We start from the raw sequence: 23,461 nt of genomic DNA on the forward strand, positions 1-23,461 counted from the left end.
TAGTTAAAGAAGACCTGCAAAGAGTTGGGGTTTTTTAAAAAAACAAAGTTATTTTCTATAATGGAAAGAATCTCAGCTTTTTTCTTATTCTTCTGTTTATTACATCAGTGAGGCAAAAAACAGCATTGAAGAGTGCAAAAGTTGTTCCAGGTTATTTTGCACCTTGGTTTACATTTACCTCCTGAGCAATAATCAACCTGATGATTGATAGTGAATTGAAACACAGGTGTCAGAATCAGAACTGTATTTCTCTGTTAAATTCAGAGCTTGACAAAGCCATTTGTTAAAAGTAGCAACCTATTTGCTAATGGCACAGCAGTCTGTGAAATGTCATCAGATTGAAAAGATGGAATAGAAAAATATAAGCATGTTCTGAGGTAAATTTGACATCCTGGAAAGCTTGGATAAATTCACATTGTCAGAATCAGTAATGTTGCTGCCCTGGAAATCTAATTCTACTTGTCTCCTGTATATTTAGCTATACTTCTTTTACTTTATTTTACTTTATGAATTAAATTTTGCAAAGATTCTGCATTCCTTAGTTCCTGTTTAAGTGAACCTTATCTTTTTTTAACCTATGAGCTTGCATTTTCCTTCTGAGAACTGCAAGTGGTGTGAGTTTAGAGTAGTTCTAGGAGTGACAAATCCAGGCGCCTTATTTTTTTAGGATGTAGAAGCTATTTTAAAGCATTTGGGTGTTTTATATCAATTGTTTGGAAATTTGAGGAAAAAAAATAGTCCATCGATTAGCTTGTTCCTCATTAAACTTCGCCTGCATTAAATACTTTGCAATGTTTAGGTTTTAATATGAAGTGTGAATGACCTCAACAGGCTGGGATTTAGTCCTGTGTGTTGGTAGAGTAGATTTGTACTCTCTTATTTATTCACTAATGGGTAGAGGAGCCTTTCTAGTAGCAGAGCATTAACACCACTCAGTTCTTTTGACCCCAAAAAAGAAAAAATAACAAAAGTCCATTAAATTTATTCCAAGTATTGTGTCAAATCACTAACGCTTCATATTTAAGTAGATATTGAAGACCAGCTAATATAGAAATCCTTAATGGACTGAGTTAGGCAAGCTCCAGGCCTCTGCCATGCTTGTACAAAGAAGTTGTCTTATTCCCACAGTTTTATTAAAATAAAATGCAACCAGCAGTGGAGCTGTCAGCTGAGCAGTCAGGTTACAAATCAGCCTGTGATGGTAGGGCAGACCAAATGAATATTGCCATGCAGCTTGTCAAAGGCAGGGTGAAAAACAATGATGAATGGTGGAGCTTGGTCAGTAGCATGAGGGACGCTGGCCCACAGCACCTTCAAAAGGATGTAAACCAAGGGAGGGGAGCGCCCTAAGCTGTTTGCAGCTTTGTTCCTGGATGGGGACAGCAGGAAAACACAATTGCTGTGTGTTGGACCTCTGTAATACAGTCTCACAGTCCAAAAGAGAGGAGTGGCTAAATCAACACCTGGAATGGCACACAGAAGCAGACCAGAGTTAATATTTTATACTTGATTTGCTTTCTAAGTTCATAAAGAGACATGAGCACGTTTATTTTCACATCTCATGTGGAACTGAGGCTTTCATTAACATATTCTGGAAGTCAGGTTCTGGATGTTCAAAAGGAGAGGTATTTAAATAATACCTGTAACAGTGACAAGCAATGACAGAAAAGTGAGCTGAACCAAGACCATGAGCTTTTACTTCCAGCAAGTTAATGGGCAAATGAGAGTCTGCCTGAATTACACTGGTGTGTGGAGATGTAACCAGAAGGATCATTTTAACCAACAACTTTTGCTGTGATCAGTTAATGTTGATAAAATGAGTTCTCAGCACCTATTTAGATCAAGTGATAGGGGATCCTTTTGAGTGATTTTAGCATGTAATTCTGTCTCTTCAGGGAGTGCACGTCTCTGCAGCCTTGCCTGGTAAATGTAATTGTCAGGGTAGTAACTTCTGTCTTCTGATTTTGCTTTCTTATCTTGATACATACCCATGGAAGGTGCTCTGGAATAGTATTTTGGCCTCTCAGAGTCTGAAAAGTAATAAATAGCTTTAAAAAGTTAGAAACTTTAAATTTTATTATCAGGGATATACAGAACTATTTCTCAGATCAAGATGCTTCACATACAGAACTGCAGCGCTTCACAACAGTAGTAAATGTCACTGAAAATAAGAGCAGATGCAGGTTAGAATAAAGGTATCAGCACCATGGAGTATGATCTGGGGCTTTTCTTTTTTAATTAAGGTTATTGGAAAGCTACATAATTATTACTTGCACACAGAAGAAAGAAGATCAATGTATACTATAGAGGAGTTCAATAAAATAATCTGTCTTTAGAAGCTATAAACTTACAGCAATTTAAAGAAAAAATGAACAGCAGTGGAGAACAGCGGTGAAGCAATTATAAGAGCTGCTGCAGAAGAGTGTAAGAGATGTGCACTATTGGCCTTGGTTTCTCTAAGTTTTACCATTTGCAGTGGCTCTGAGATAATTAAAATGCAAATGTATATTTCTGCCTGGCAAGAGAATTGCAAGCACCACTCTCTGCTGTGGGTGGTGGCTGCAGGCTGGTAATCCAGGACAGGCACCCAGCAGCCCTACAGGGCCACCTTCACCACAGCCCACTCCATGCTCCTGCCAACAAGGTAACGTCAGACCTCTTAGGCTTCAAACCAGATGAGCCAGCTTTGTCTTGGTTTGCAGCCCAGGCATGTACTCTCTGCCACCACTGTTTCCATGTTTTCCAGTGCACTTGGAAACTGTCACAGAAAATGGAAACATCTAAAACCCTCTGTTCCTCAGAATAATTATTGTAATCTCAATACCAGTCTCCAAAGTGGTTTTGTCTCCCTCCACCTGCCTGCCGTCTTCATAGAGGAAGGAGATGCTTTAACGATATCTTAACAGCAGAATATTTTAGAGGAAAATCAATAAATAGAAATATTGCTTGGCTAGTGTCCCTTTAGCTAGTACACTATTACTTTTCTATCATGTTCTTAATAAAATCCATTGTACTTGAATAGGTTAGAGCTATTACTATGTTGTTTTACACATATGCATGCATGTATATATATCTATTTATCTATCCATCCTCTAAACTAAGTGTTCTATAATAATTATTTATTTGGTCCGAAGATGCAGTAATATAAGATGAATGGAATTGCATTCTGGTTGAGATTTCATTGATATTTCTGAATACACTTCAACAGTTGAAAGATGGTACAATAACATTTTATTACAACACTGATCAGAAAAAATGTATTTCAATTCCATATTATCCATTTAATTCCTCAGAGCTGTAAAATACTAAACCTTAGTACCTTCAACCTTTTCAACATGATCCACTCAGAAGAAAATTGCATGTTTGTATTAATTGTTTTAGGATGAGGTGTAAGAGTAAAAAATGGGATTTGGTGCAGTTGTTAGATGACATATGAGTCAAATATACAGCATACTTTATAAATAAACACAGAAAGTCATGCCTTTGTCTGATTGCACAGACTGTTAAATGAGATCTTCCTCATTTGTAAAGAGGCTTTTGGAAAACTTTAGTTTAAATGCAGGAATGAATTGAAAGTAGGAAATAATGTGTTTAAAGCCTGTGGAGGTTTATACTTAGTGAAATGTAGGTCAATCAGATTGCACCATACAGTCTCAGCTGCTGTGTTTTGTCATCTGCCTGTAATAAGAAGAACCAACGTAGGTAGCAGTTATACTCAAGAAATGTATTTTTCTCCTAAGGAGAAAAGAGTGGTTGATAGGAAAGTAGCCATGCTGAATTGGAGTCCAATGTTGATGCTGAGCTCTGAAAAACAAGGAATAGTGAGTGACACAGTGAAGGAATAGACAAAATAACATAGATTTATTTTTCTCCTCCAAATATCCTTATTTTCTTTGACTCAGAGAAAAATACAAAAGGATCAGGAGGTAAAAACCTGAAATCACAAAATCAAGGAAACAACCCTTCCTTCCCCAGTGCAATTTCTGCTTCTGAATGTTCAGTCTCTCACGTGCCATGACAGCGCTGGGCTCTGATGCTGTCAGGCTCTGCACCAATACCCACATGCAACATCTTCCTTCTCTCTGAGGTTCATTGGTAATTTTCCTCAGTAAAGTGGGTGGACACCACCACAAAAGACACAGCAGCTGATAGGGGCTATTTTATATTGTGCTATCTTAGGTGTAATGTTTCCCATCAACAAAAGCATTTAACTCATAAATTAGAATGGCTGTTATTAAAATGTTTCTGAAGTTATATCAGAGCTAATTAATTTGTGAATATAGTTGCTGAAGATGGAGTTGTCTTTTTCTGTATTGCATACTGTCAATTTTCCTTAAACCTGACAGTTACATGCGTTGAACCTTAATACATAGTTAATTTATGACTATTTAGGGATTTTTTTTTTTTTTTAATGAGTGGGAGGTTGTATGTGCATTTGCTAATAAAAGTAGCTTCTTGAGAGCCACTCAGAATTTTTGGACTCTCACAAGATTCCCTTGATTTTTCTCACATGGCTTTCTGCAAGTCAAATATATAATTTTGGTTATAATTATTCAAGAAAAATTCAGCAGCTGAATCTGTTTTTAAAAAGGTAAGCTGCTTGCTATATTCCTTCAAACAGTGTGGGAAAGGCTGATGTTTATCTCTGAGAAGGAATTTAAATGGTGTTCACATGGGTTCACATGAGCCTAGAGAAGTCTGAAGGAGGGAGATACTGGACATAGTGAAATCTGTGGTGCAGGTGGAAGGGAGTGCGTTGCCACAGATGGTGCTGAATCTTTTTACAGTAAACTGGTGGGTCAGGAAAAGCTCAGAGGGGACTGACTTTCCACAGGAGAGTGTGGGAATCCAGGGCTTCCCTCTGGCTGCCCTGGAAGGCCTGGGACCCTGGCAGGGATCAGGAATCCCCTGTACAGAGCCCCGAGAGACACTGTCTCTGATGTCTGTCCATGGAAAAGAGTTTTCAGTCTTACAGGATGAATTACAAGCTCAGAGTGTTTGATATAAGTAATAATTAAGTGTGGCATGGGTGCAAAAATAAAATTATAGGATTCTAGATTAGGGGTTCAAAGGGGACAAGATGGAGGTAATTGGGTGTGTCTTGTCCTTTTTCTCCTTCTTCATGCCCTCCATGTTTCACTGTAGTGTTGGCACTTTTCTATTGGTTTAGGCTGGGGACACACTGTTCAATGTAGAGGATAGATATTGGCACATTATTGTAAATATAGCACACGTAGTCTCTGGTATATATGTTTGTAAATCCCACTGAGGGCAGAGCCCCACACGCTGCCCTGCAGGACAGAGCTGCGGCAGGGCAGCAGAACATGTTAGAGATAAGCAACAATAAACAACCTTGAAAACAGCACAGACTATGACTTCTTCTTTGGCAATGGGGCAGAAAGACAGAGACTTTTTACAATCTCGGAATCATCAACACCTCAGATTCCAACAGGAGAGAACTTGCAGTGGGATGTTGAGGTGTGAGATGTTTTCTAAGGCTCAGGTTGTGCAGTCAGTGCTTCCAGTAGGTCCATGTCTCTACAGGCACCAGTACTTCACTGTGTACTTCACAGACCTTCTGTGGATTTTCACCTTCACAGGGTATTCCATACTCTGTCTTCCTTAACGACAGCAAATCCTATGTCAGAGGCAAGCAGACTGGTTTGATTAAAGGCTATGTTTAAGGGTATGATTTCACCTCCACTTTTGCTGTAGCCTTCCTGGGAACAGGGAACAGTGCACCTGTCTGTCATCGCCGCTGGCAAATTATTCTCTCCTCGGCATCTTTGCTTTCCCTGCTCCTGCCCCCTTTGGAAAAGGAGCTGAAGGAGCTGGCCTTAGCCCTCAGGTCTCTGCTGGTGCTCTGCACCTCCTCTTGTTGGCTGCTCACTTGAGCTGGGGGCAAGAGGACTGACAGGTTCCTGATGTCAGACTCAATGTAAGGCATTTCTTACATCCCCCTCAGAGTAGTCAGGCTGCAGACACTGCTGCTGACAAGTGTTTGGATGTTGCACAAGGTGCATGACATTTGGCAGCTGTCTCAATTTAAACAAAAAGGAGCTTCCTGCTGCAAACAGATGCATGCAAAGATAGGCACTTCATGATGGTACCAATTCATATCACAGGAAATTCCCAGGCTTGTTCTTAAAACAGGCGCTTCTAATGTAGAAAATTATGGTATCAAGTCTGTGTGTTACGTCCAGGGACTGGGACAAGTTATTCCTTCATTACACATTTATGATATTGATTATTCATCTGCTAATGTCTCTAGGAGTACAAATGCCCATTTACTTAGTTGGTGTCTCAAGGTATTAAAACTCTGTAACAACACAGTTACAGGGAACTTAACGGTCTTATCAGCTCTACTAGTAACATAAATATGTTTCAACTCTCTTTGCTTTTGTGTATCATGGAATTCATTGGGATACAACTGAACAAAGGTTTTCACAGTTTGTAAAGGTAAAGGGACTTAAAACAATCAGGAATTCCATGTTAGTTGCAGATTATTTAGTAACATTTCTGATGGACTACTTCCCCATCCAGGATCTTTTCTTAAAAGAAAGTTTTTCTTTGTTTCTAGCCTGAATCTTCCCTGTTGTGGCCTATGTTCATTGTTTCCTGTCCTGCCCATTGTGGGCATGAAGAACTGATTTTGGTTTATGCCCTCCCCTGAGTATTCCTGTATTGGGAGAAGCAGAAGGATCCTTCCATTTCTCTTGCAGTCTGTTCTTATGCTGTGTGTCTCCAGGCAGAATCTTCCTTTCTTACAGCAGTGTGAAACTCAATGGCAATCTTTTATGAGTCTTATACCCTTTTTCCATTGTTTTCTTGCATAGGCACTAGTTTTCCATACTGCACTTGCAAAGACACTCAGGGAGTGATTGACAAACACAAAAAAAAAAAAAAGAATTATGAGGATCTTATCATAGAGGGGAATCGAATCTCCTCAGCAAAATAGTTGGTGTTTGTCTGGAGGTTAGTGGAGTCTCTGCTGTAAGGACACTTGCAGCAGCATTTTCAGGTGTATGGGGTGAGCCCTTGAACCCCTGCTCTGTTCACTTCTTGTAATCAAGGCATCATCCACCACTTGTTTAATTCATAGCTAATTATATATCATAACTACATAAGAAACTCCTATTAAATATCTTACCTGCCCATAAAATACTGTCCTGCCTGACCATTTATGCAGGAACAATTTGATTACTTGAAAATGTCTTATTTACACAAAATTCTGCAACCAGCAAGAGCAGTCGTTGGGACACAGGGTGTTACCACAACCAGCTATACAAACTGGACTTGGCAGAGCATGACCTGGGAGGAGGGAGTAATTTCTGGAAGTGTAAAATCTTACCAGGAAGCCTCCTGTAACTCTTGTGACTAATAGAATGGGAAATCTTTAAAATATTTTTCTTTGGAATATCAATATTTAATATTTTGTGTATTTTGTGGTTAAGGCAATGCCATCTGGAAAAAAATAAGTTTCTTTTAGAAGTGACTCATATTACTTAATTTCTAACTTTTCAGATGTATTACATAAATTCATTTCTTTCTGCTTGAACAGAGGCATGATGACAGTTCATTGATATTCTTTGCTGAAGGTATGATTCCCTCCCTTGCTTTCCCACTGAATCCCTAATTCTTTTTCTGGGCAGAAGAGGAGAGTAGGAGGTTTAATGGTGCAGTGGATCTTCTCTTAACGTCTGAACCAAAAAGGATCATCCATGTGCAAGCCTTGGTGCTCCTCAATTTGATTTTTTTCTTTTAGTAAGCATTCTAACCGAAGTGACAGTTTTGCATCCAGAAGGGTTCCTAGTTACAAAAAGATTTTTTTATATATTTATCTTGGAGTCTGGACACTTCAGGAACTGAGGTAGACTTTGAAATTTCACAGAATCAACAGAGAATGACCTGATGTGGGATTCCTCTTCAGGCATCAAACTGACCTTAGTGAGCAAGGCATGTACCTTGAAGTATGTGGTAGACTCTCTACCGTGCAGAAAGAGCTCACTGGTTCACTGAAGCTTGATTATTTGTTATTTGCTAATTTTTTGTTTTGTTTTGTTTTTAAGGAATGTGAGCATGAAAACTTTTTTATGATTATATGATGAAAATAAAACATGGCTTAGATATGGATTCAATACCTTAGAAAGGTACAGGAGAAAAGGGTTAACTGTTTCAAATATTCTTTGGAAATAAGAGTGAATTCTGATTTTCTGATTTGTCCTGATGGATTTTCTCTGATGACTGGGGGTTTATTGATAGAATCTGCATCATTCAAAGAAGCAAATTAGTGCTTTGCTGTCAGATTCTGAGAGTTCCATGCTGTTATTTGATCTGTTTAAACAAGAAAACATCTTTTTTTTGCAGTCTTTTCGTACTTGTTTTACTCCTGATGCACAAGAGTAGTCTTCTTACCTTATTTACAGCAGTGCTTCAACACATTCATTGCTCAAATAATAGAAAGTGATCAATTATAAGGGATGTGCTCACTTCATTTGTGCTGTAGAAAAATTAAAAGTTTATAGAAAAGACTGTATCTTGATTTCTGTTAGCCAGATTTGAGCACTAGTTGAAATCCCTGGAAATGTTAGTGACTAGGAGTTGTGTGGGCAAAGGGTGGACCATGGCTCTGGTGGTCAAAACACATGTGGGTCCTGATTCCACCCTCAGCTGGGCTGGTGTGGCACCATGTTATAGCTTCAGCAGGGAAACCTCAGTAGAAAATGTTGGTATTAAATCACTGTACTGGGAAACCCAAACAATCTTTGTGAATAATAGTGAAAGGCATTGTGGTTTTATTTGCAAGCAGTGGTGTGTATTTGCAAATGTACCTCAATATAGATGCATTTCTGATCATTCTTTCTTGATCTTTTAAATGTAGCAAAATGAGACAGATTAAGCTTTTACTTTAATCTATATATATCTTGATACATTTATCAGTGCCAATAATTTCTCTTTATATAAATCATCCCTAAAATGTGACCTCTGTCAAAATCTTACACCTACAACTGATGAAAGCGAGGAGCATTGTGGCTTCTTGAAATTTAATGAAAGAGAAAGTATATTGGAGTGAATGGAGGAAGCCTATTACAGTAAAATAGAGCCTGTTCTTACAGATGGTGTCAAATTCACTTGGCTTTGTTTCTCATTAGTGCAATCAAGACTATGGCCTATGCTGGATATAAGTAAATTTATAGGCAGTGAAAAATAGCCCTATCACAGAATTTTAAATTAGCATTTTAAATTGACGAAGGTTAAAGGAAAGACAATTGTAGCTGAATAAGCATTTGAGAATTAATTCTATACGTCAATACACCTGCCAGAAAAATCAGTGCTTCAAGTTGTTGAAAAAATATTCTTTTTCCTCCCCCTATTTTTTTTTAATGCTTAGAATTTTTTATACTATCCTCAAGGATGATGTACCTTGGTGCTTAAAAAGCTGCCCTGGTAAATGCTGGGAAGGCTAAAGGCATCACTTGATCCCTTGATCCAATCTGTTTACAACTGGGGAGAGGCTGTGGAAGCTGTCCCAGATTGTCTACCAGTGTGCATAATCCATGCTGTGGAAAGGCAGAGCAGCTCCAGGGCTACACACCAGATGAGTTGCTCAGGTTTTCTAAGAGTGCAGCTTGTAAAATGCTAGCAACCCCTCATGATTGTTTTCACAATTCGCTTTATAGAATATGCAAACCACCAAAGCTGAGCAATGTGGGAGCCCAGCACTGGAGGTTTTTTTTTCCTTTTGCTACATCACTAACAGGGTGACAACCAGTGTAGCTCTGAGATTAATGGTCTTAAGGTTATTTCTACCAATTGAATATGTGACCCAAAGTGTTCAGATACGTCTTGACCATGCAGCTCAAAATATCTTTTATCTGTCCACTTCTTCTGCTTTTGAGTCCCTCACTTTACTGCACCACTTCATATTCTCTGATCCACTGTAAACTTAGAATAAGGTACTGGGGACAGCTATTCAGTACCCAAAAAATCATGGTAATATGCTATTGCAGGTGGCCTGGGCTTGGAAGGTTGCATCTAGGAAATTCAAACAGTTGAGAAAAAATATGAAACCTGCTTTCTGATGAACATCCTACCAGGAGAGCAGCTGGGAGAAACACTATGGGTGTTCTCTGGCCCTTTGTTTTTATAACTCTTATGTTCTTGGCTCTGAATGTGCAAAGGCAAACAGCAGTACAGGAAAAAGACTTTCTGTGCATGCTAGGAGGTCTGTATGTAGGGAGAGGACTGCATGGTTTCAGTGCGGTATATATGTTTCTTGTATCAAGAACTGGTTTCAGTTCAGGTAAGATTCTTTTTGAAGTTTGTTTTGGTTTTTTTCAGTTCATTCACCCAATCATTAAAGTGCATTTCAGAATTACCTTTATGCATCTGCTATTGCAGGAATCAGCTTTCACTTGGTGCATGGTGAATATACTGCTACTTCTTCAGCTTAGTACCCAACGTTCAAAACTGAGCAATGTGAGCCTGGATGGGCAGCAATAGCCTCACTTATGTTAAAGCTCAATGTGTGCAGTTGCACAAATAAACAAAATAAGCTCACTCAACAGGGGAAGTGTGAGTCAACGAAGCAAATCTGCACTAAAACAGAACCAAAGCATGCCTTGCCCATTGCATTCCAAAGCCAGTTTTTCCAGGTTCTCTGAGTACTGGAGAATAATGGAACTCACGGTGCCTTTCTGGCTTCTATTTATTTTAAAAAACCAGAGAGTAATAAATTACCTTTGTTTTCAATTAGGTTGACAATATCTTAAAAGAAGTCACAATATTGCACACGGAATATGTGTTTTCAGATGGCTAACCATGTAGTTTAATACCTAAAAACTGAAGGTCTTTGTTTATGTTCATAGCCCATAGATGTGGCTTCTTCCATGCAGTTAAAAGTAGATGTTTTCACCACTTTTATTTGGCATCTTTCTGTTTGTTCTATACTTTCCTAATCTACTCTCCTAAGTGGTATGTCAGCTACATGCAACTCTTCAGTCAGTATTTGCAGTTTGAATTCTTCTAAGGGATGCTCTTCCATATGAACACAAAGTCATACAAGTAAAAAAGATAGTAAATACTTTTTAAAAAGTATAATTTTACTCAAATTAATATATTTTTACTCAATATATTTTTGCAATATTTGTTCAAGTATAGTACAGTGTTCTACATGCAGATGCATACACAGGTACATGACCTTCAGATTTCTCTTTTTATATCACCGTTAAACACCAATTTGTTACTAATGCATACTTTCCAATTAAAAATTTATTGCTTTAAAAGCAAAGGCAGCTTCCTGCCTAGTCCTTAATTAATCTTTGTTTAAGACACTTAAATATTTATAGTGACTTACTTCTTTTTTTTGTTATAAGCACTGTAGTGCTTGAAAGAACTTTTATTTTTCTGAAGAATTTTCACTATAACTGCAGTGGCTACTCATAAAGAAATTCAGCACCTGTCTCAATCCATAGACTGTGATGTTATTGCAGATGTAGGCACAAAGATGTGAGGTTTAACAGTGGCAGATTGGTACAGAAAGGGTCAGGTTTCCCTTAGGCCTCATTCTCCCTCTGTGAAAAGTTGAACAAAGTGCAGATAAACTATTGCTTTGCCTGCTAGACATAAGCAAGGTCCAACTAACTTCAGTGCATGCCAACTGCACAGCTAAGGGAACAAAGAAATACTGGATCACTTGCTTAACCTTCTGCCAGCATCAGCATTCATCGTGCCAGAGCAGCACACCGCTCTCTCAAAGGACAGCAGCAGGCAGTGGCAGGGGGCACTTTGCCACACCAAGGCACGGTGTTTCCTAGCTCCTGTGCTTAATGAAAGCCACTGTCCAGTATCTGCACAGAGGGCTGGCTTATGCTTCTACCCTTGGCCCACCAATCGTCTGTGCTGTGAACCACTTGGCCCAGTCCCCAGACAGTATTTTAGACTATCTCAAATTTGCTGAACCCCTGCTTATCTTGCAGATTTTCCCAAGAGTGCATGGACCTGAAATCATCAACTAAGCCCTATTCAGTATGCAACTTTTCAATTCCCTCAACCACTTAGTGCTTTTGATAATGATGTAGCTGTAGATAGAATAGATTCTGCTTCCTTTTTTTACAAACAAACCTACCCTGGAGCAGGATGGGAGGAACTGGCCAGTAGTAATTCCACAGCACATTTTCTCTAACCTTTCAGTCTGTAGAACCATTTGTTCTTCATCAGCTTTTCTTTTTCTATTCTGTTTTCTCTTTAGAGAAGAAGGGAAAGCATAATTTATAAGAGGAATCCTATTTTCATACACTAAAACAAAACACTTTGCTATTGAAAAGCAGGATAGAGGTGGGAAGGGAGTAGTTTAGGCTCATAGTCAGGGATTTGCAAACTCAATGGGATTCTGCATCACGTATTCTGCAGGAGGTCACACTTAGTGTTCAAAGAGGCCCCATAAGAAGGTCTTAATCTGTAAGCAATGGGAACAACCATGCATTTCCTTTTGGCACAAGGAAGGGTAAGGTGGACTTCTGTGTGCAAGTTAAATTAGAGAAACATCACTGTGCCTCTGCATGGTCAGATTGCCTTAAACAACAGGATCATCACAGTGTTCTGGGAAACAGCAGGAAAAATTGCAAAGCACATATGAGAAAACTGAAATCTGAATTGCAATACAAGAAAATGACCTGCTGCTATAAACTGTACCCTTACAGATTTGCTTACTGAATGCAACATGCTTTTTATTATGTGTATAAGCTGTAGATTGATCAAGATTATTTGTTTCCATTTATATCTTGTTGGAAAGCAATGGGAGATCACTATTTGAATGAGGTAGATTACTGCCAATCATTCTAACATGAAAAATTAGGAATTTTGTATTTATTAGGAATAAGTATTATTCTTGTTACTTTCAGCTGAGTTATTTAACTGAAACTATAGCTTAAAAGGTGGGATTTTTCACTCTGTTTAACTGGAAATATTTAATGTAGCCAGAGATCAATACTGATGCTTGAATGGATGAAATATCATTTTAAGCATTGCAGTGCTGAGTAAGGATAAAATAACAATATAATTGGTGATGTGCGGTATGCATCAGGAATGTCAGCTGACCACATTAATTGAAATCTTCCTCATCTTAATCATGTGAATTATTTCAAGGATGTCACTGAATGAGATTCTTTTATAAAGCAAGACCATGTTAATATATAAATGAAATGGGACTGTGCCCACAGATTCTTTTAACAAGGTATTAATTTATTCTAGACCTGCAATAAAAATAGCTGATTAAATTGATACTATGTTAACAGTTTTTTTCTTCCTAGTATGCCTGTATCTCCTGTACAGAGTGTTCTCTGTGCAAATTGCAAGTCTGTGTTATGATTGTCCTGTTTTGCTTTGCTGGAGAGTGGTACTTTAATGAGCGTCACTTTTGTGATGCTAGCAATAACTTCCAGCAATTCACAGTGAGACTTTTATTGTCAGTTGCCTTCTGATTGCATCACCATTTCATTAGCCTTAACTTATTCCTGAGGCAGAGCAATTTATCAGATAATGAAGGCTGAGTAAGCCTCACCAATGTGACATGTGGAAAGTTATGTCATTTCTCTGCCCTCACCTGTTAGATGTGCCATCTGTGTATCAGTCTGCAGTGATGGTGCTTGCACAGCACCTAGGACAGCTGACATAAATTTTACTTCTAGTTCTACCCCTTTCATTGCAAGACCTGAGGCAGTGGCACAGCCTCTTTGTACTTGCACAATACTGCATCTGAAATAGTAAAGGATTTTGATACCTACTGTGGAGAAGAATGATAACTCTGAAGTCTTTAATATTCCTGCTGAGCAGTAAGGCACAATAAGCATGCCAAATTGAGATGGTGCATGAACTAGACAGTCTCTCAGAGATTCCCTGTTCTTAACCATTACTGATCAGAGTCTACTGCATAGAGGAGAGGCTATCTCCTAGGGAGCATTGCAGGGAAACAACCCTTGTTCTTTGCTATCTGCACAGTTTTCCTTAAGTGTCAGTCCAAGCCTGTAAAACAAGGATACCATACTAACCACCACACCCATTTTTGTCCATCCCTCCCAAGGCAATGCTTACTCAGCTGTGTAATGTTCCTCACACACATCTTCGTGTTGCACATGTCCTTATGAAACTAAGCTGAGGCAATTAGAAAAGCTTAAGCATGTAAGTATTGCTTGTTGACACACCATGGAAATCTTCAATGAAAAACTAGTTGGCTCCTGGATAAGGTAGCACAGCGTCTGCTGTCTCTAGAAGAAGAGCACATCAAGAAGCAGGTGGGAGATTTCTCTAGCACAGCAGCCACAGGAAATCTCAGTGCATTATGGACAGTTGGGACCAACTGAACAATCAGTATCAAATTAAGGAGGAAAGAGCTGGGATGACTTGAAATCTTTTGCACTCTTGTCATAGATACTGTGATATTGTGATATTGCCTGTCTCTCTAAATGAAATAACAATAGAGAAGCCTCAGGGCAGATTGTCTGCTTCCCCTCTCTTGGGGAGTATGCCTTATTTTGCTCAGCATATTAGAGGTGGCAGATCCATTGTAATACAATGTCAAAGGCCTTTGGGATTTAAAAAGTGTTGTGTGTGTGGTATTGGAAGGGCAAAGAAAAAGCATTGACCCTACCAGATGTGATCTTTTCAGGTGGTATGTATGCACTTAGGTTGACCAAGCGTAAAGAAAATGAAATCATTACAGATGATTGTCCAAACTTAGAGCAAATATAATTATTTTAATTGATTGCATAGCTCCATAGCCTTTAATAAAAACTCCTTGAGGAATATGGCAAACTTTGCATTACGGATTACATGATGGCCCCAATAAACTCATTTTCTTAAAATCTGATTCACTTCTGCTTTAACATTTGACAAAAATGTTGGTTAGATCCAAACAGCTATTTGAGAAATACTCACCTGTGTGAGGAAGTACTTCGCCATGCTGACTGTTTTGTACTCACACACAAACAACAAATCCAGGTGCAAACTAGCATGGTAAATTTTTTCTGGTTTGTATTCAGTTATTTTTTACTCACCTGTATCTGGCAGAAAGTTGTTTTCATCTGTTCAGCAAGTAGAAACATTCTGCTTTCTGTGAGGTGGCCATTCATGAACAGTATCATTCTTCCACCACAATAAGGCACATGAGATAGAATAGAAACAATTGTTAACAATGCACAGCCAATAGAAAACATCTGACAAACCACCCACATGCTAAAAGTGCCTTGTCCAAACGATTCAATGCATAATTAACAAATGTGTCTGCAGAAATCTGCCCATTAACAATTTCCAAGTGGAAAACAGGGATGGATCCTGCATTTTCAGACTATCTGTACTGGATGTAGTAGGACAGTAGGGTTGCATCCTCGTGCTCCCAGAGAACAGAATCATTCTTTGTCTACATATACGTTGCTCAGAGCAGTTCAGTTTAAGTTAACAGAAGGTATGGAATTGGTGAGTATAAAGGAGGTGCAACAAACCCAGTCTGGGCATTTTCACTGAAAACAAAGTTGCATAAATATTTTGCCCACTCCAAGGATCCAGTGGGTTGATCTTGGCCAGTGGCTAGGCACCCATCTGTGCTCTCTCAATCCTCCTCAGAAGAGGAGCTCAAAAATTTCATGACTCAGAATGAATTAGATAATTTACCAATTACTGTCACAGAGAAAACAAACTCAGCTTGGGGACTTGAATACCTTGCAGTAGACCAACAAAACCCTGCTAGCTGAAATACCAATCAACCTGAGTTGTGACCTTTTAGAATAGACAGGTGTTGGAGTAAGTACATGACTGCATAGAAAAGACTTTTTGTTTGGACAGAATAACAATCATTATTCTTGTTAATTGAGGTAAACTTTGAAGGAACTATGCAGACACACTGATTTGTATGTAAACATCATTTGTTTCCCATCAGTTTTGAACAGCTACTATTTCTCTGTATAGAGTATGGATTTTAAGCAGTCACTGTTCCAATGCAGGTAGTTAGAAGTAGCTTTTTCTGCAATATCTCTTGAGTCTGGTTTCCCTTTTTTGGGCAAGACTCTTAGAAACTGTTCCAGCTAGTGTGCAAGAAAATTTTTGATGGCAGAAAATTCTGAGTTTCACTGGTACCTTTGTATTATTTCACATTCTAGGATAATTAGAATAAGCAAAGAGTTTATTTTCAGAGTTATTTACAAGATCATCCATAGTTCAGGAAATAAATAATTAATACAATTATAATTGTAATAATCCTCTGTACAGACTTGTGATATTCTTTTAGTGTTTTAGGATTTTGCATAAATGAGTAGCTAAAAATGTCTACATGAGGTCAGATGGGTCTGTCTACCTAAGCCAGTATCCTATCTAAAACAGTAGCCAAAATACCAAGTTAGCTTGGCCTAGCATGACATATTCAGCTTTCAGTATATGTAACACTCTAAGAAGCCATGCAAACATTTTCTGTCCTGAACAGACATTGAGTAACCACTATGAAAGTACTGGAAGAAAATCCTCCTCAGGTTTCTGCCTCACTTCCCAGTGACTGGGGTCACACCAGGCTATGCCCCATCCCTCCTCCCACCTCCTGGTTTTCAATGGAATAACATGGGTCAGTAGCAGAAGGGAATAGTGATAGTAACCAAGGTTAGTGATCTGGGCAACCAAGAGCTGTGGGGCAAGAAACACCCCACAACTTGGTTGCCAGCTATACAAACAGAGACCTAGTCAGCCAAAGTCAGTCAGAACATTTCCATCATAGTCCTCTAGAAGCGTTTCCTAACCATGGCCTTTTATCTGTTCAGAAGCATCGGCCATCCCATGGTGGATGTCACAAGCCCTTCACTTGTAGCATAAGAGTCTCAGGGGGAAGTCTTTAATAGATCTGCATCAAATGAACAGTAGATGGACACAGAATTTAAGCAACCTTCCTTAGTCACTAAAATAATGGTATTTTATCACCACAATAAACAGGAAGTGACAACTCCATATATTCTCTATCTATCCATTTGTCTGGGAAAATCTCTATGCCTCCCATCATGAGACACATGAAACAGTTAATATGAAGACCACTAACCACACAGGAATGGCACTACCATTTTATTCTTTTTTGAGGGGAGAAAATTCAGTATCGCCTTTTATTTCCATAAAATTACAGTTTTGTTTACCAATCCCTTTAGTCTTCAGTAGTAGTTGGATGCTTGGAGGCCAGACCTGAGGATTCTCAGAAAATCCTAGCCTAAAGCCTGCCTTCCTGAGTAGGCTGCACTATTTAAACTTTAAATGGTCCATAAGCCCCTCTATTAGATATGTTTATAGAAATCTAAAATCACATATTTGCACTAATACTTTCTAACATCTGCATGTTGCAAGAGATGACTAAGAATTCAGAAAAAGAGCAAAATTAATGAGAAGAATTGGAACAGCTCTATTTAAACCAGACCAAAGGACAAGCTCCCTTGGTATCACCCTGCAACACTCTGTTAAGCTTCTTAACCTGAAGGTTTATACCATGCAGCTTTGGGTAAAACAAAGGCTAGTACTGGTCAATGTTTCTTTCACCACTACAGTGGCTTGCTTTTTGAAGCCCACACATGTTTGCAGCTTCCCACTACATCCTGTGGCAATGAGTTCCACCCTTTAATTATGATCCTTGTGGAAAGCATCCTCTCTTGGATTTCATGTTTTAAACTTGTCAGCCATTCATTTTATTGTAACTGCTTCCTTTGCTATGCAATAAAGTGAAAACCCTTCTTTATTCACTTTCACAGTACTGCTCATTATTGTCCTGGGGCTCTCTCACAGTCTTTTTCCTCATTTGTCCCTCTTCCATATGAAAATCCTAAAGCCTTTTCTTTTTCTTTCTTAGTACAGAAACTATTAAATACCTTTGATCATCCTGTCACCCTTTTCTTTATCCTCCTATTGCTATCCTGTCATTTTTGAGATGACTGGAACTGTATTCAATATTCAAAATGCTAGGTGGGCAATGGATTTCTTTGGCAGCATTATCATGTTTCTTCTGTTTTCTGTTCTATTCCTAGTATTTCCTAATATACTGCCTTTTTTTTTTTTTTTGATCGTTGATGTGAATTTAGGTGACATTTTCATAAGGCTGTCTAAAAGCTCTCTTTCCCAACTAATAGTTAATTTCACTGTGTGTTTATAGATTTACCAGGGTACAGGCAGGACAGCTTAGTCATTTAACCTTGAAAACGCAGCTAAATTATAAGAGGAGTTGGGCTGTAAATGGAAGAATGTTGGTACAATTTCATACTTGCTCAGTTCTACTGGCAACTTTTATTCTTCTAGGTTTTGTTATACCAGAGGTTTTTCTCATATATGTGAGGCAGTGTGAATGTTCACCACAGATCTCGCTGTTTTAGTGGGTTGTTGATTATTTTAGCAGAACATTAATTCTAACAGAAAACTCATTCAGTAAAGAGTTCATTCAATGACTTTTAGAGAAAGTTTAGCTAATTTTGCCACTGTAAGGCATATCCTGACCAAAACCAAACTTCAATATCAGGTAGAGATGCATGGCACTTCAATCTTTTTCATAGCTGAAATGTTCTATTAGTATCATAATGATTGCTAAAATGTAGTTCTGGAGCTTAATGAAATCTGGAATTTAATAAATCACTTCGGTACTGTAAAAACCTAGCTGTGACAGAACTTTTAATAGTTGTTTCTAAAAGGGTGCTGACAAAATAAATATATTGCTGCAAGTCGATCAGTCTCATCTCTGACTTTAAAAAAATTGCAGTTATATTTTAATGATTGCTGTCAAAAATTCCTTAATGGGCCAAAGACACCTCAGTATCAAATTACAAGTAGAGATCTTTTCTAAATGAGGTTTTCATCTGTCTCCTTTCATGGAGTGGTAGTCATTTGACTTTGTCCTTGTTACTATAACCTTTTGTTTTAAAATTTGTGGCTGCACTACAGTACAGAAGGTAGAGATCTATGAAGTTTTCCTGTTAATGCAGTTTTCTCTGAGGAACATTTCTGCTCCTTACCATTTCTGTTCATTCCTATGTGTTATAGGCAGAGTTTTATTAGTATAGATTTTATATCTCCATTCTAGTCTAAGTCCTGGGGATCTTGGAAAGATTGACAGTGGAAACATTATTTCATAGCTGAGGTGGTCTGGCTTTGGCCAGCAGCCAGGTGCACATCCATCTAGTCTCTCACTCCCTCCTCTCGGCAGAACATGAGGAGAAAATATGATAGAAAATCTTACAAATTGGAATAAAAACAAGAAGATAATTCAGTGATTGCTATGATAGGTTAAAAAAAAAAAAAAAGGCCAGGCAAATTTGGGGAAAATTAATTTAATTTTTTCCCAATTAGAAATAGCATAGGAAAGTAAGAAACAAAGACAACACTAAAGCCTCTTTCCCTCTGACTTTTTCATAGGCTCAACTCCACTCCTTAATTCCCAACTCCCTTTACTCCTTCCATCACAGCCTGCATAGATGGAAGCACTCATCTCAGTCTTTCAGTTACATTTTGATTTGAAGAGCTAAGAGGGCTTCTTGATACAGGCAACTCCCCTGTCTGTTAAGGACAATTGGAAATTACAAAGCTAGACTTTAATGAATATAAGTAGAATAATGTTTAAGTACAAAGGGATAGTCTCAGCTATTAGACCATGAATTAGGAAGCCAAATACATTACAACTAGTCCAAAAGATAGCAAATGAACTCATAGTCATTTGTTTGAAAGACATTTAGTGATATGATTTTCTGTGCTTGCTTTGGAAAGTCATTTACTCCAGTATATTTTTATTTAAACAAGAAAGGAATCAGACCTTTTTCATTTTCACTGTTGTGTGTCAACTGTAAGAGCTTAGAAATGTAGGTATGCAAGAAAATAAGTTATATAATTGCTCTTCTCATTGTTCTGACTCCCTATGCACTCCGGGAAGTTTGATCTGAGCAGTTCAGCTTCTGAAAGCCCATAAAATCCCTACAAATCCAGTTGAGAAATAAAAACATATTTTATGAATTAATAATCTCATAAAATGGGAAAGCAATCTATGTTGGACAAGTTTTGGTTTAGTATTTGACAGGTGACAAAATTACTAAATCCTTGATTCTTTTCCTTTTCAGAGCATACTCAACACTTTTAGATATCTTGAGATTGCAAAAGCTGACCATCAACAGCAGGTTTTTAAATATCACTGCTCTTCTGACAAGTAAGTTCTCCATTCCAGGTTGTTGTTTTTGTTTTTTTTTTTTTCTCACTGGTATTCCTGACTTGTATTTTATTCTTGTATTTATTATATGGACTATCACATTCATTTTCTGGGCCAAGTAAACATGAGTGCAAATTTAATAGTATGGAGCTGCTCTTAAATTTCCCAGTTAGAATGAAACCTATCAGTATTACAGATAGAGCTGAGATAAAGCATTGACTCACCTGTTTGTCCCAACTTGTAGTGCTAATGGAACTGTGGTCATATCTCTGGATCTTTTAGGAACATCTTTCCCATTGAAATATTTTAGGGTGGAAAAATTAAATCATTTAAATATTTGTATGTTCTTGCTGGACCTAGGGAAAGGAAACTAGAAAAATTTGGAAACTGCTGGAAATAATTGTGTCTGAGGATTGTCTCTACATTTAGAGGAAAGAGTATTAGAAGAACTGGGAAGGATTGGGAAAAGTGGAGAGGGAAAAAAATTTGCATTGGAATGAGGAGGAAGAGGGTCCTTACTAAGAGGAATAGAAAAGAAAGTTCCTTTCTGTTCAGCTCTTGTTGAGGGAGAGCTTCAGAACTTATTAAAATTTTAGTTTTCCTGTGCATAAAGTTTAACTTTCATAAGAGACTGCATTATAAAGCACAAAGTTATTCTAAACAATGAAGTTCACTTATCCTAACTTCTTAAGTGAGAGATCTTATATATCCAGAGACTGCGGCTCCAAAAATGTCAATGGAGATTCTCACAGCACTACCAAATTTCATCTTTTTTTCTATTTTCATAAAACTGCTGTAATTACTATGTTATTTTCTACTTCTTGGAATATATTTCACTTATTTAACTTCAGTGTATCCAGTAGATCTATGAAATGCAGTTCTTGGTTACAGGTTGGTTCAGTTTTGACAATCATGTTTTATTACTCTGTGGATGATTGGCATTGAAATTTTAGGATTTTCTTTCTTTTTTGCCACTGCATATTTCTGAGATAAAGAAGAGAATACATTGAATTTAGTTCATACTGCATTAAACATTTCATGACCTTGTATATCATAATTAAGCATGTTTAGCTACCAGCAGTCTCCAAAAGTCTTCTGATGTATTATTTTTTACAAATGAAAAAAAGTATAAATAAATAGTGCATATAAAGAATATGCACTATTTAATAACTGCCCATGGGAATTAAAATCTTTGCCTTTATATTTATAAAACATCTTCTTTCTTATTGCTTGTTTGGTTGCTTATCAGGCATTTTAGCAATAAGCACACAGCCCAGCTTTTGAGTCTTATTTGGGGTCTTAAAGGATCCCAGGGTCATGGTTTCTATTTCTCTCTTCCCAGGAAGCAGAAATCCTGAATATCTCACGTGTTACTAAGTGATCCACCTGTTGCATTTCTGTGTGGCTCACTTTCCTATTTGGTCCAGAACACATGAGAGACGTGGATAACAATACAAGTTTCCATATCTACTTAAGTGACCATTCAGTTGTATTTTGCTAAGAGGACAGACAGGCTAGAGCAGCTTCCATTCTTCTTGGATTTGTCTGTGAGATGCAGTTTTGAAGCTCTGTCCTGTTCACCATGAAAAGCAGACCATACAGAAAATGAAAATGTTTGGCACAATGAATCCAAGCTTAATAATTGAATTATTGAATCTCTGTGGCATTAAGCATGTCAGGACTGTGCACAAAACTGATTTATTGGTTCATCAACCCAGGAAATAAATAATAAATTGTGAGTCAGTCTGAATGGAGAAAACAAAGGGTTTAATTTTGAGATGAAGCAGGAGGGGCAAGTTGCAAGGAAGAAGTTCCATTTCTGCTTAGACAAAATTAATTTATTTTCATTAACAACATTGTGTTTGAGGCAAATGCTACAAAAGCAAAGGAGAAGGATAGGCATATACCCACAGGTTATGCAGTGGTGGTAGTTTTATTTTGTAGTACAACATTGTAATGGTCACAGGATAAATCTCCTCTTCTACTAAATAATATGGGAACATAAATCCCTCATCTCTGATCATAGTACCTATCAGCTTCCTTGGTTCTATGGTATCCCCAGCAAAGTATTTATTAGAGTTTATTTCAAACTATTCAGTGTTCTCATAAAACATTATCTCTACACAATGTCAATGGAGCACGTGCTAAATGAAAACATTGTAGAAAATACTTTGCAAGAGGAGTCGTAATTGAGGGAGAGTTTTTGCTGAAGATTTCATCAAGGTTCACAATTAGAGGTTTTCAGTATTTTGCAGACAACCTGGAAGCTGACAGAATATCCTTGTCAATGAAATTTGCAAATGATACCAACAGTCCGGACCACTAGCTCTATCAAGCACCTGGGTTGCTTGGTAACCTCAGCCCATCTATGTATAGCAACATACTGAATTTAGGGCTGAAGAGTACTAGCTTAATCAAGAGAAAGAGGAATTGTGTTCTCAGTGGTCCTAACCTTTGAGGGAATATATCAGGAATAACAGCAGATAAGCAACTTCACTGTAAAAATTGATAGCATAGAACAGAGGTTGTTGTTTTGGTTGTGAGTCTGACTTTGGTGAGACTGATACCAGAAGGATGTGTTTTGGTGCCTCTGCTTTAAGAAAGAGTGCTGTAAAAAACATAGAGGGTTAGAAGAAATCATCACTGCCTTTCTTCTGTGCATTTACTTTGTAATTAGTTTTCTGGAAAAGGGTTTGTTCCCCTCAGTTGGTATTATTAAAGTATTCTGGCTTTCTGCCAAAGTGTAGCAGTAAATAATACAGTGGTTGACCTCACTAGTTGATAATCTAGACTAGTACAGTATTACCCAAAAAAATAAAGTGGGTAACCTCATTTTATATCGTCTTCTCCCTGCTTACTGTATTGTTGACTGGCAGTATAATTCCTGTAGTCAAAACAATGATGGGAGAAAGGACTTTGATCACTATAATCAGTCCTGTTCCACTGCTGTGAGAATATCATAGGACAGATCATTTTGACTGCTACTTTGTTTACATCAAGTACTTATATATTAGTAAAAGTGGACCTGTACTGTTGCATTTAGAGAAGTTCATAAAGATTCCTGATATATTTATTTAGATTCTTGATATTTGCTTTTTGTTTTCTTGGAAATCAATGAATGACATTTCACATTTTATATTTATTTATTTATTATATATATTAAGGGGATTTATTATTCAAATTAGCCATTCTTTGTACTGAGTTAACAGATCAGTGTGGTTTTTTCTGTGCCCTGCAAGATTTTAGAATTAGCAAATTTCAATCTCT

The 23,461-nt window shown here is 37.8% G+C and overlaps 1 protein-coding gene across 13 annotated transcripts in view; it reads left to right on the top strand.

Annotated features, from left to right (window-relative positions):
* LOC110469722 (poly(rC)-binding protein 3) overlaps window positions 1-23,461 on the top strand; it is a 497,474-nt gene that overhangs the window by 306,929 nt on the left and 167,084 nt on the right. For all 13 annotated transcript variants that reach the window (XM_085573686.1, XM_085573677.1, XM_085573675.1 and 10 more), the window contains one exon: window positions 20,109-20,194. The gene's annotated coding sequence lies outside the window, so the exon portion shown is untranslated. The remainder of the gene's footprint in view (window positions 1-20,108; window positions 20,195-23,461) is intronic.

Source organism: Lonchura striata, chromosome 2, assembly GCF_050655825.1.
Source record: "Lonchura striata isolate lonStrDom1 chromosome 2, ASM5065582v1, whole genome shotgun sequence".
Classification (NCBI taxonomy): domain Eukaryota; kingdom Metazoa; phylum Chordata; class Aves; order Passeriformes; family Estrildidae; genus Lonchura; species Lonchura striata.